Source organism: Morus notabilis, unplaced genomic scaffold (assembly GCF_000414095.1).
Source record: "Morus notabilis unplaced genomic scaffold, ASM41409v2 Scaffold1400, whole genome shotgun sequence".
In the NCBI taxonomy this organism is placed as follows: Eukaryota; Viridiplantae; Streptophyta; class Magnoliopsida; order Rosales; family Moraceae; genus Morus; species Morus notabilis.
In genome coordinates, this window is record NW_010367417.1 from 60,793 (window position 1) to 72,959 (window position 12,167).

The window sequence follows — 12,167 nt, forward strand, 5'->3', positions numbered from 1 at the left end:
ATGCAGAGGTCATTTCTACCGCAATTTCAAGGCCGAGTAACATTCGTCTAGACAGTGACATGACTGCTCGAATTGAAGATTTTGGATTAGCAATCTGATCACATGCCTATACTTGACTTAGTTTCCTTGCTGGTTATAACCTGAATCAATGTTTTCTTTATAATTCTTTCAATACATAGAAGATCAAATTCCAATCCTTTCCTAATTATAACAATTTAGTGGTTCTACCTTCAAGTTTTCAGAGTACAAGTCTGTACGGCACTCACTAATTGCACATTTCTATTTTCATTAATATTGATTATAATAGATTGTCTCTGATGCTCATAATCAATTGGCGTACTACGTGAAAATTATGAATTCTGTTCTGTGGCATATATATTAGAAGTGATGCGGCTACATATGGGGATGTGTGAAGCTATTGAATCCTGTTGGTGGAGATGTTTGTGGGGAGAAATAGCGATCGATGACATGTTCAAGGATGACAACATTTATAGCATGTTTAATTTGGATCCACTGCTTCTCCAAATCGTGAAGTAGAAGCTAACGGAAACAGTAGTTATGGAAATGCTACTGCGGAGAACAGATTCAGGAGTACGCCATAGTTTCCATTGCTAGGATAGGTGTTGATTGTTCTTAGAAAGTATGATATATATATATATATATGTATGTATATATTGTTTTTGTGCAGCCCCATTTTGCTGATAAATGTTGTCTAGTATGATCAGAAGATTTGTTGTGATAATAATATATATTATGAATTAAGTCTAATTCCAGTTTTGTGCACTTGTTTGTTCCCTCATTATTATTAATATTATTTTTTTTTTCACATGTCTTATCGCTCTTCTAGGAATGAAAATTGGGTCTTACCAAAACATCATAGTTTTCATTGATGACGTGGTATTAAATTCCCTCAAAATGCTTGTGTATTATAAAACATAAAAGACCAAAAAACGGGGGATACAGGGAAATGACATCAACTTCTAGTCAGGAGACCACGCTTAATCAATGAAATAATCTATACATGAAAATGTTATATGTATAGAGAGCCTATCAGTTGCTTTCAAGAGATTACTATATGTATTGAACCTTTCAGTGATACAATCCTCATTGTTCCTACGTCCTCCAACGCTGTACCTCAATAGTCGTTCTTTCAGAATTGAGTTCATGTCCGCTTGATAAGTAATTATCATTCCGGAATCAGTCATCAAAGTCACTCTCCTATGGTAGCAATCAACAATCGCACCGTATCTTGCTAACCAATCCATTCTGAGCACCATGTCAAACAGACTCATCGGAAGGATTATCAGGTCAGCTCTCAATCGCTCACCTCCAATCGTGATTTCACACGATTTGCATACACTAACTACCTCTACACATCCCAGTGGGGAGTTTAACATCATAGGATTCAATTCTTATTCCTAAAGCAATTCAGTCTCAATTATATCATTTGATTTCCTATTAGTGTGCCATAATTCAATTACCGGTTTCATAAACCATTGCATGTTTTAAATCATCATTCCAAGGGTTTTTAATTCCAAAACATGGATTAAAGATGCTAATCCATTGACTCTAGGTCCCCAAATGAAGCTAATTTGGGTTCTCCTAAAAAATCAGGGTCAAAACATGGTTTTTTAGGCAAAACAGGGTCAAACCCCGTATGCACTGGTTGACCGGTGATAGAGCAGTGCAACACCACCGGTCGACCGGTGGCGTGCAATTCGGTCAACCAGTAGACCAATGCAGTCCGGTTGACCTCACTGATTGACCTGTGAAGAACAGCAGGTGAAGAAAACCTGCGGAATCAGCCCAAAAACCTACGATTTTAGTTCCAAATCAAAATATCTCAAAGGAAAACCACTAGATCCGGGTTCTAGGTACTAAATCAAGTCCAAAGAACCCAAGATCTCTAATTTCTACCATGGTTTTACTCAAAATTCATAAAAATCTATTTCGAACCAAAAATAAGTTTTTAAATCCGAAAATCTTAAGATTTAAGAGAGGTTTTTTGGAAATTTTACCTTGGATCATTCTCTTGACGCTGAAAACTCCTTGAAATCCTTCTTTGGTTCGAAATCCGGTTGATTTTTGAAGCAAAATGGAAGAGAGAGGGAGAGTGAAGGAATGAGAGTGAAGAGAGAGAATGAGAGGGAGTGTGCTCAGGAAGGAAAAGGAAAATTGGGGAAAAGAAAAGAAAAGAAAAGAAAAGGAAAAAAAAAGACAGGTGACACAAACTTAAAGGACAGCCTAGAAATTTACCTATACACACTTTTGAGTTAAAATAAAATTACTGAGAATATTTAAATTCCTTGGAATTTTTTAAATTATACCCCAGAAACATTTATTAAACAATATTCAATTAATTAAATCAGATTAGGCACACTAATAAATCTTAATTACCTCAATTAATCCCATTTAATTCTTCAGGGTGTTACAGGTGTATAGGAATTTTCTCTGATGTTTTCTCTTTTTTAAGAATACTGGTATTCCCTGTTTATTAGCCGTCAGATCTGTATTACATCTGATCAAAAGTCAAATCAGATTTAAAAAGTAATACATATCTACCGGCTGATAAGTATGAAATACCAGTGTTTCTAAAAAAGAGAGAACAACAGAGAATATAAATACAAGCAGCACTTAGACTCACATTAGCCCCTTCAAAACGCACCCTATTCCTTAGATCCCAAATAAACCAACAGCCAACCATAAAAGCAAGAAACCAAAGTTTCTTTACTACTAAAATTACCTCTCAATACAGAATGCCAAAAATCACCATTAATGCTACCATTACAAGAAACTTTACGATGAATGATCAACATAATCCAATTCCAAAGACCAAGCGAGTAGGGACATTCCAAGAAGAGATGACTAATAGATTATGTTGGGATTTGTTTCCCAAATTCTGTATTGATTCTAATCGTTTTATGATTGGCATTATTTTGGGAATGATAGGCTGGTTGATTGTGTTTGAGAATAGATGTGCAGCTGGCAAGTTCTTTATGGAAGATTTGTGAAAGATCTGGAAACTTAATTTAGTTTCTATTTTTGTAAGTCAACTATTGATCCAAAGATGGTAAATTAATTTGATTGATATTTCGTAGCTGGATGATCTTCCTCTATCTCTTAGGAATGTGTCCAGATTCATATATCAGTTTCGGAAAGGTTTCAGAATTAAAGCAGATTGATTCGGACAGGTTTTGAGAAAGTTGACATTGACAGCTATGTTGCAGTTATTGTTGCAACAAGGATCTGCAATAGATTTGGTTTAGCGTATTAATTGAAGATGTCGTCAAGCTGTTAATATTCTGCTTATTTATTCAAAGAGTCTCTCGAGTCTTTGTACACCTTTTGATTAGTTTTGTTGGGTTGTGAGAGAGGTGAGCACTTGTATTCAAGAGAGATGATTTGAGGTTTTTGAGAGAAAAACTTAGTTGGAGGGATTCCAATGTTAAAAAGTCGAGGGGATCTCGCTGTTTAAGTACATTGGGAAATTGCAAGTTCATAAGCGTCTTCTTAGAGAGGAAGTCTTGGGTAGATTAAGTCCAATTGAATTGTAAAAGAGTTCTTAGTGGATTGTTCATCATCTGGGTGTGGCCCCGCGGAGTAGGTTGTGACCGAATTGCGATACCATTTCTCTTGTGTTCTTTTATTTTACATCTCTGCATTATTTATTTTGTCTTACAAAGTATTAAAAGACTTAAACCGGTACCAATAATTGGTATCAGAGCGGGTCACTGACGTGTATTTCGGTGAGGTCCTGGTGTAATGGTTGATTTTGCCGGAATGGATGTCATGAGAGAAGGAGGATTTGTGAACAAACCACCATTTCTGAAAGGTGTCAATTACCCCTATTGGAAGGCTCGCATGAAAGCTTTCATTAAAGCTATTGATGAGAAGACATGGCACTCTGTCTTAACTGGATGGACTCATCCAACAACTAAAGATGATAAAGGCAATACTATTCCTAAGCCAGAAGAGGAATGGTCCAACGATGAGGACAAGCTAGCAAACAGCAATTCAAAGGCATTGAATGCCATTTTTAATGCTGTGGATGTTAATCAATTCAAATTAATTTCCACATGTGAGTCCGCTAAAGAAGCGTGGGATATTCTTCGAACGGCACATGAAGGTACGGATGCTGTGAAGTCTTCAAAACTTCAAATCCTCACAACCCGTTTTGAGCGTTTGTGTATGGAGGAAGATGAGTGTATTGTCGATTTCAACTCAAAGTTTTGTGATATTACTAACGAAGCCTTCGCCCTTGGAGAAAAATATTCTGACGCCAAATTGGTGAAAAAGACCTAGAGGTCACTTCCGGCTCATTTTGCTTACAAAGTGACAGCCATCGAAGAAGCAAAAAATGTGGAGAAGATGAGACTTGATGAACTCATAGGTAATCTTCAAACCTTTGAGATGAACTTCAAGGATAATAAGAAAAGTAGAGGAATTGCTCTTCAAGCAGATTATGATGATATGTCCACCAAAGATGAGACCGACGAAGATGACGACTTGAGTGAGTCTCTTACCTTACTCACCAAAAACTTCAATAAAATGCTGAGAAAGATCAACAAGAAAGGGAGATTTGGAGAGAGTTCAATGAACAAAAATTCTCAAAAGAAGAATTTTAATTTTCAACGGTTTGAAGAGAAGAAAAGAAATAAGGGAATACAATGCCGAGAATGTGAAGGATTCGGACATGTTCAAGCGGAGTGTGCAAACACTCTCAAGAAGAGAAACAAGGTTGCCATGGCATCTACATGGAGTGATGGTTTGGATGAAAGTCAAGAGGATGTAGATGATCACAACAGCAATTATGTGGCTTTCACTGTAAGAAATGAATTCACGGATAAAAATTTATTTAGCACTGATAATGTTGTTGCAGAGTCTGTTGCAACAACATCTGCAACAACTTCTGGTGGAGTTGTTGATGATACAGATTTTGAGGATGAAACTGAAGATGATAGTGACGATGATGACCTAAGTCTTGGGAAGCTTCAGGAGGCTTATAAGAAGATGTACATCAAATGGCTTGTTGTTTGAAAATGAAATAAATCGCTTGAAGATAAAGTTGTTGCCTTAACAAAGGAAAGAGATGAGTTGAAGAAGGCTGCAACAATTTATGAAATCTTGGCAACAAAGCATCAGAGAAAGCTTGCTGAGACCAGACTCGAATTGGAACAGACCCAGAAGAATTTAAGGATGCTAAACTCGGGCACAACAAAATTGGATCACTTACTCTCACAACAAAAAACTTGTGGTGATCATTCAAGCCTTGGCTACAAGGGTCAAGAAATTTTTGGGAAGACTGTCTTTGTGAAAGAAGCCACCAGTACTATGATGCAGTCCTTTAAGAAAGCACAGGTAAGATCAGACAAGAAGTTTGTTGCAAAGCCTGTTGTAACAACACAAGCAACAGACAAGTTTGTTCTTATCTGTCACTATTGTAATTTATCTGGCCACATTAGACCTAGATGCTACAAATACTTGAATGCTTTAAAAAGAGGTATGATCATTAATCCACTAAATTCCGCATTCACAAGGACACCTAAAGCAAAGGTTGATGTGCAAAATAAATTTCCTAGATGTGTGTGGGTAAGGAAATCTGATTTAAGGTGTCATGGGGCTTACACTTCTTTTAAAGTACGTACTACTAACTCTGAGTATTGTGGTAATGGTCACTTCAAGCTTTTGATAGGTGATAAAAGTAATATGAATGGGAGAAGATCATATTCAGGGGGAGTAAGACTCGTAGAGGATTCAAGGGGAGCGATTTGCAGAAATCAATGAATTGGAGCGTGATCTACAGGAAAGTGTTGCACAAAGTGTTCCATCAGGTGTTGCAACACTTTCTGTTACAACAGTTTTATTTTGGCTTATTTTTGTCAAAAAGGGGGAGTAGGTTGTCTATGATGTTTTAGTTCAGGCGGAGTTTTTCTTGGAGACAATTTGCTTCTGATTTGATTTGTGCTGGTTGACTTTACGAAAGTTATTTTGTTTCAGTTTCCATTTTTAGTTTTGCCAAAACAATGCCAAAGGGGGAGATTGTTGGGATTTGTTTCCCAAATTCTGTATTGATTATAATTGTTTTATGATTGGCATTATTTTGGGAATGATTGACTGGTTGATTGTGTTTGAAAATAGATGTGTAGCTGGCAAGTTCTTTATGGAAGGTTTGTGAAAGATTTGGAAACTTAATTTAGTTTCTAATTTTGTAAGTTAACTATTGATCTAAATATGGTAAATTAATTTGATTGATATTTGATTGAGATTTCATAGCTGGATGATCTTCCTCTGTCTCCTAGGAATGTGTCCAGATTCATATATCAGTTTCAGAAAGGTTTCTGAATTAAAGCAGATTGATTCAGACTGGTTTTGAGAAAGTTGACCTTGACAGCTATGTTGCAGTTATTGTTGCAACAAGGATCTGCAACATATTGTTGGGAATAGTGTCCTAGAAGCATGAGATGTAATAGGATATTTATTATTTATTTAATAAAAGAGTTTATTCATCATTTTATGTGCATATATTTATGAATATTTTATGAATATCAAATAAAAATTTCGTGATTATATACGAGAGGATAATGTTTAAGGATAATAATCAAAAAGTAATGTTCGTAATAAATCTAATTAAAGTTTGGAATCTTTAATTAGAACATTACTAATACATGTCATTCCCATTTAGAATGGAACAATGTTATCCGCACTGTTAATATGGTGTGAATGAGTGTATTACGCATAATAAGATTATGTGGAACAAGGACACATACACAATATGAATTTCTAATAATTTTCGTTAAGTATAGAAATTCTAATTGAGTCTACCGATGGTCATATATAGAATGATCTTAATTCTGAGTTCTTAACAAACTCCTATTTATGGATTTGTGTCAGATTCCGAGACCATGAATCCTATTCCTTGTATTTTAGAGACATGATGAAGTAGGTAGTTGGGAATGTTATTATACGAGATGGAATCCATTCCTTCTTGAGAAAGAAGTAGATAAATAATTCTCTTGAGTGTTGATTCGGTATTTGGATTAGTAAGAGCGCTCAGGTTCATGAATGTGTTTTATGAATCACTATCTATTAGAGAATCAATGGTACTATAATTTTGAGAGTGTGATTCCAAGTTTATAGTGGAGTAACTATTGGAATTAATAGAATTAATTAATTAATTAAAGTGTTTAATTAATTATTAATTTTATTGGAGCTCGGGATTATAGGTCTATTAGTTCTCGCGTTGTCCTTGTAATTCTACCAGACATAGGGGGCAAAATAGAAATTTTAGAATTACGGAATTCTAAAATTAAACACTCGAAAATAATTAATTGAGAATTAATTATTATTTAAATAATGTGATTATTTAAATTTGAATTTGAATTGTGAACATAATTTAAATATATTCTTTTAAACTTATTTGATAAGTTGTTCAATTTAGAATTCAAATTAATTTAAGTTTGACTTAAATTCGAATTTGAATTTGAATTAATATTGGACTACAGGATAAAGGATGATTTCTCTTCCTTCTCTATCTGGATTTGGCGCCACACACAAGGGAGAAAAACCCTAGAGTGGCCGGCCACTTAAGGGATAAGGTGTAGGAGATTTTTTGTTCCAAATTCAAATAGGAGATAGTGATTTGATTCCTTTTTTGAAGTTTGACTTCTACTCTTTAAATATGAGAATGATAGAAAATTGCGTAGACAATTTTTTGAAAACAATTTTCTGCCCTAATTATTAAGTGTGGCCGAAAATTCTCATAGGGAAAAGAGAGGAAAATTTTTTCTCCAAAAAAATTCCACATCGTACATGCGTTGGTGTTTGTGGAAATTCGAGTGTTATTGAAACCTGTTTTGTCTCACGTGTGTCCACACACACGTCTACGTGGAATCAAGGAATTGACGTGGAAGACTTTGGTTTTCTAAACACAAAGCTTAGAGCAAGGATTGTTCGAGGTCAAAGAATTCAAGTTATCGACCTAATCGGCGCTAGGTATTATTCTTAATTGACTTCTTAATATATGAATTAATGAGATTAATTTATTCGTGCATAAATTAATATAATCTATAGAGTATCTCAAAGGTTTTATGAAAATTTTTGTTATACACGATCCGCCTACCGCCACGCTTCCGCGTCCGAATTCGATTCGGCAACCAACACATATTTGGTTCAGCGCATTAATTGAAGAGGTCGTCAAGCTGTTAATATTCTGCTTATTTATTCAAAGAGTCTCTCGAGTCTTTGTACACCTTTTGATTAGTTTTGCTGGGTTGTGAGAGAGGTGAGCACTTTTATTCAAAAGAGATGATTTGAGTGTTTTTGAGAGAAAAACTTAGTTGTAGGGATTTCAATGTTAAAAATCGAGGAGATCTCGCTGTTCAAGTCTATTGGAAAATTGCAAATTCATAGGCGTCTTCTTAGAAAGGGAGTCTCAGGTAGATTAAGTCCAATTGAATTGTAAAAGAGTTCTTAATGGAATGTTCATCATCTGGGCATGGAAGTTTGATGTTTCAACAAAGAGCCTCCATTATTGTAACGGGATGCCACCATATAACTATTTTCTTTGTAAGACTAACAGAAAGAAGCTTAATGCTATTGGTGATGGGAGTGTTACTAGTCTGAGTTGTACGGTTTTGGTGGTCGCCACCTAACTGAACTGAGCTCGTTATTATTGCAAAATGCGAAACCATTCTTGTACAATTATGGTCATCGTCATCATCTTTTTGAGTTTGGAGATTAGAAGATTTGAATTCTACATTTATGAACGGTGTTGGATATAAAATTCCCGTTACCACCGTTCTTGAACAATTAGGATGGCACTAAACGTACGTTAGACAAGTATGCTTTACCTAACATGCTTTACAGGTTAGGTAAGTTTTCCTCACTATTTCCTTCTCACTTTCGACACCCAAAAAAAAAAAAAAAAAAAAATATTCCGACCAAAGAATAATTAAAAAAAAACAAAAAACAAAAAACCAAAGAAATGGACTTCCAAACGATAAGGTTGTCCCCTTACATCTTTCTACCTTCCAATTAAATTGGGTTCAAAATTCAATGAAAATGTTCAACATTTTATCTTTTGTCTTGGAGTTCAATTGTTTCAAACATATATATTGATAAGGTCATGCTTATAAATATTGTTTATACAATTTTTTTTTGTCCACGAAAATTGTTTGAACAATATTCGTAACCTGACATTATCAATATTCGTCATCTCTTTCATCTCTCATATGGAAAGCCTCTACTCATTCTACTCCAAATTAGGTAATTAGCGTGAGAGTAATAGTATTATGACTGCTGTTCCTTCCACTACTCCTTTTGTCTCCAATTCATACGAGTACGAGGTATTCATCAGCTTCAGAGGTGACGAAACTCGTAAGAATTTTACTAGTCATTTTTATTTTGCATTATGCCAGAATCAATTCAGGCCTAGATAGATGAGAAAAATCTGATGAGATGACAGAAAATTTCACTTTCACTCTTTACAATGATTCAACAATCAAAACTTTCACTTGTCTTCTCAAAGAATTATGCTTCTTCTTAGATGAACTAGTAATGCAAGAAGGAAATAGGGTAGATTGTTTTACCTATCTCTTATTGCTTCGATCCATCAGATATAAGACACCAAAGGGGAAGTTATGGTGCTGCTTTATTACTTCGATCCATCAGATACAAGTTTTACACACACACACACACATATAATATAGTTAGCTCGTATATACGTAACACTAATAATAAAAAGAGAACTATTATTGGCCTCCGTAGGAGTAAGTGGTAGTTTATATATTTTTCTTTAGGTATTTACACCTCGTATGATTCGAATGTCCTTATTCGACCAAGATTGGAGTATGCATTTCATTATGAAAAAAAAAAAAGATGGACCAAAATGTGCAAGATGATAAAGAAGCAATTTACTAAATACTTAAAAAAAAAATAGAATAAGACGAAATATTAACAGGTGGAATTAAAGAATGACTTTTTTTTTTCTCCCTAAAAGCGTGATCATCAAAAAAGTCAGCATAGCTTCGCCATTGCATGCAATCCCCGAAATTTTGCTTTACATAGCGTCTCTATGTGGGTAACAAGTGTGTAGTCTATTAATTTATTACAACGATATTTAATATGTAGTGTCATTGTAATGCTATTACGGACCCACATGTCGCAATTAAAAGAGACATCATAATTACTGATACGTGGTTCAAATTTTGATAAAAAGGCCGTCTAAATATATATGTTTGTGTGGGCCAGTGACTCAATAATGTGTAGTACTCCATTCACATGGTGATTAACAGTATGACTAATAATATGGGTCACGATACAACAATATGATTAAAAAATGACATATATTTTGTGAGTTAAGGTTAAAAAAAAAGAGGTTCAGGTTAAAATTGGGTTGATTTAAAATTGATACGAAAAATACGAGTCAATTTCAGGTTAGACCCGCCTAACTCAAACACGACACGAAGCTCGTAAAAAACAAAGAAATGTATAATTTTCATTACACATTTTAAATTTTATTATAAACTTGTGATATAATGATAGTTATACTAAAAATCTAATACTATTATTTGTTTAATTTTGATGGATGTTATTGTATTTTAGCGTGATGAATTTTAAGTCATTTCTAATATCTAAAAAATAAAGAAAAATATATAATTTTCATGTCAATTTTGGGCTTACGGGTCAATTTCATGTCAAGGGTCATTTTCGTGTCGTGTCATGTCATGTCAACTCGTAAAGTAGTCGTATCATGTTTGTATTCGTGTTCGTACTGCGGTTTTTAAAAAATTTCGTGTCATGAGTTGTGTTCAGGTTGACTATAAATTTAAAAATAAACGATTAAAACACGACACGTAATACGAATTGCTGCCCTAAAAAAAAAGTATATACCTGATGCGAATTTTATCGTCGATCATTGACTTCCAAACGATAAGGTCGTCCCCCTACATCAAAGAATTTTCCTTCAAAATACAAACAAAATATCTTAACCACTGCAGCTGTCAGGATAGCATTAATTTCACCTCTGACTCACCATAAAGTGAAGAGTTTGAATCTTTAACCCCCAAGTTCAAAAAAATAAATAATAAAATAATAATAATAACTTAATCACTTGGCCATGAAGTTAAACTTTGTCAACAGTAATACTTATAAGCCTGACACTAATGTATTCATAAATACAGAGTTAAGCCCCTGAGAGTATGACTATGGCTTTTGCTGCTTCCTTAGCTTCTTCTTCTTCTTTTGTCCCCACTTCATACAAGTACGATGTCTTCATCAGTTTCAGAGGGGAAGAAACTCGCATGAATTTTACTAGTCATCTTTATGCTGCGTTACGTCGAAATGCAATTGAGACCTATATAGATGACAAAAGTTTAAAGAGAGGAGATGAAATTTCACCTTCGCTCTTGAAGGCAATTGAGGAATCACAACTTTTGCTGGTCGTCTTCTCGAAGGATTACGCTTCTTCAATATGGTGCTTAGATGAACTAGAGCACATACTCAAATGCAAGAAGGAAAGAGGATAGATTGTTATACCTGTCTTTTACCATGTCGATCCATCAAATATAAGACACCAAAGGGGAAGTTATGGTGCTGCTTTTGTTGCACATCAAAAGCTTTCGAAACATGACAGAAGCAAAGTGGAAGAGTGGAGGAAGGCCTTGAAAGAAGCAGCTGCTCTATCAGGCTTTGATTTGCAGCAAGATGAGTAAGTGGTAGTCTATATGTACATATTTCTTAAAAACACTGTTAAATTAAATGACTATGAATGAGTGCACAGAACGACTGTTAATAACTCTGTAGTGACAATTAAAAGTTCCAGAAAATAAATAACCATCAGAAAAAAGTAATGACTTAGTGATATGGTTATTTAACGTGGCCAAAAACCGTTAAAAAAAATAACAAAAACAACGGGTGCTAATCACAATTCACCCCAGATAAAACGTAGACCTTATTGACTTTGAATCACCGCTACAATTGTTTGGAATTAAAAGCTTGTTAAGAAACCACACCGACACAGAACCCACGTCATCTCTTCTTCGACTCGCTTTTAGACTCCTCATTTTACTCTAGGTTAGTAGCTCACCTCCGGTCCAACTGAAGTACTCCCAACTGACGTGCTTCGAGCACAACCTGCCTTCTTCTCTCCTGGGACCTACTCGGGATTG

The 12,167-nt window shown here is 34.9% G+C and overlaps 1 pseudogene; it reads left to right on the forward strand.

Moving 5' to 3' along the window:
* The first annotated feature begins 11,122 nt into the window (after window positions 1-11,122).
* On the forward strand, window positions 11,123-11,732 carry LOC112094344 (annotated as a pseudogene).
* Window positions 11,733-12,167: the final 435 nt, after the last annotated feature.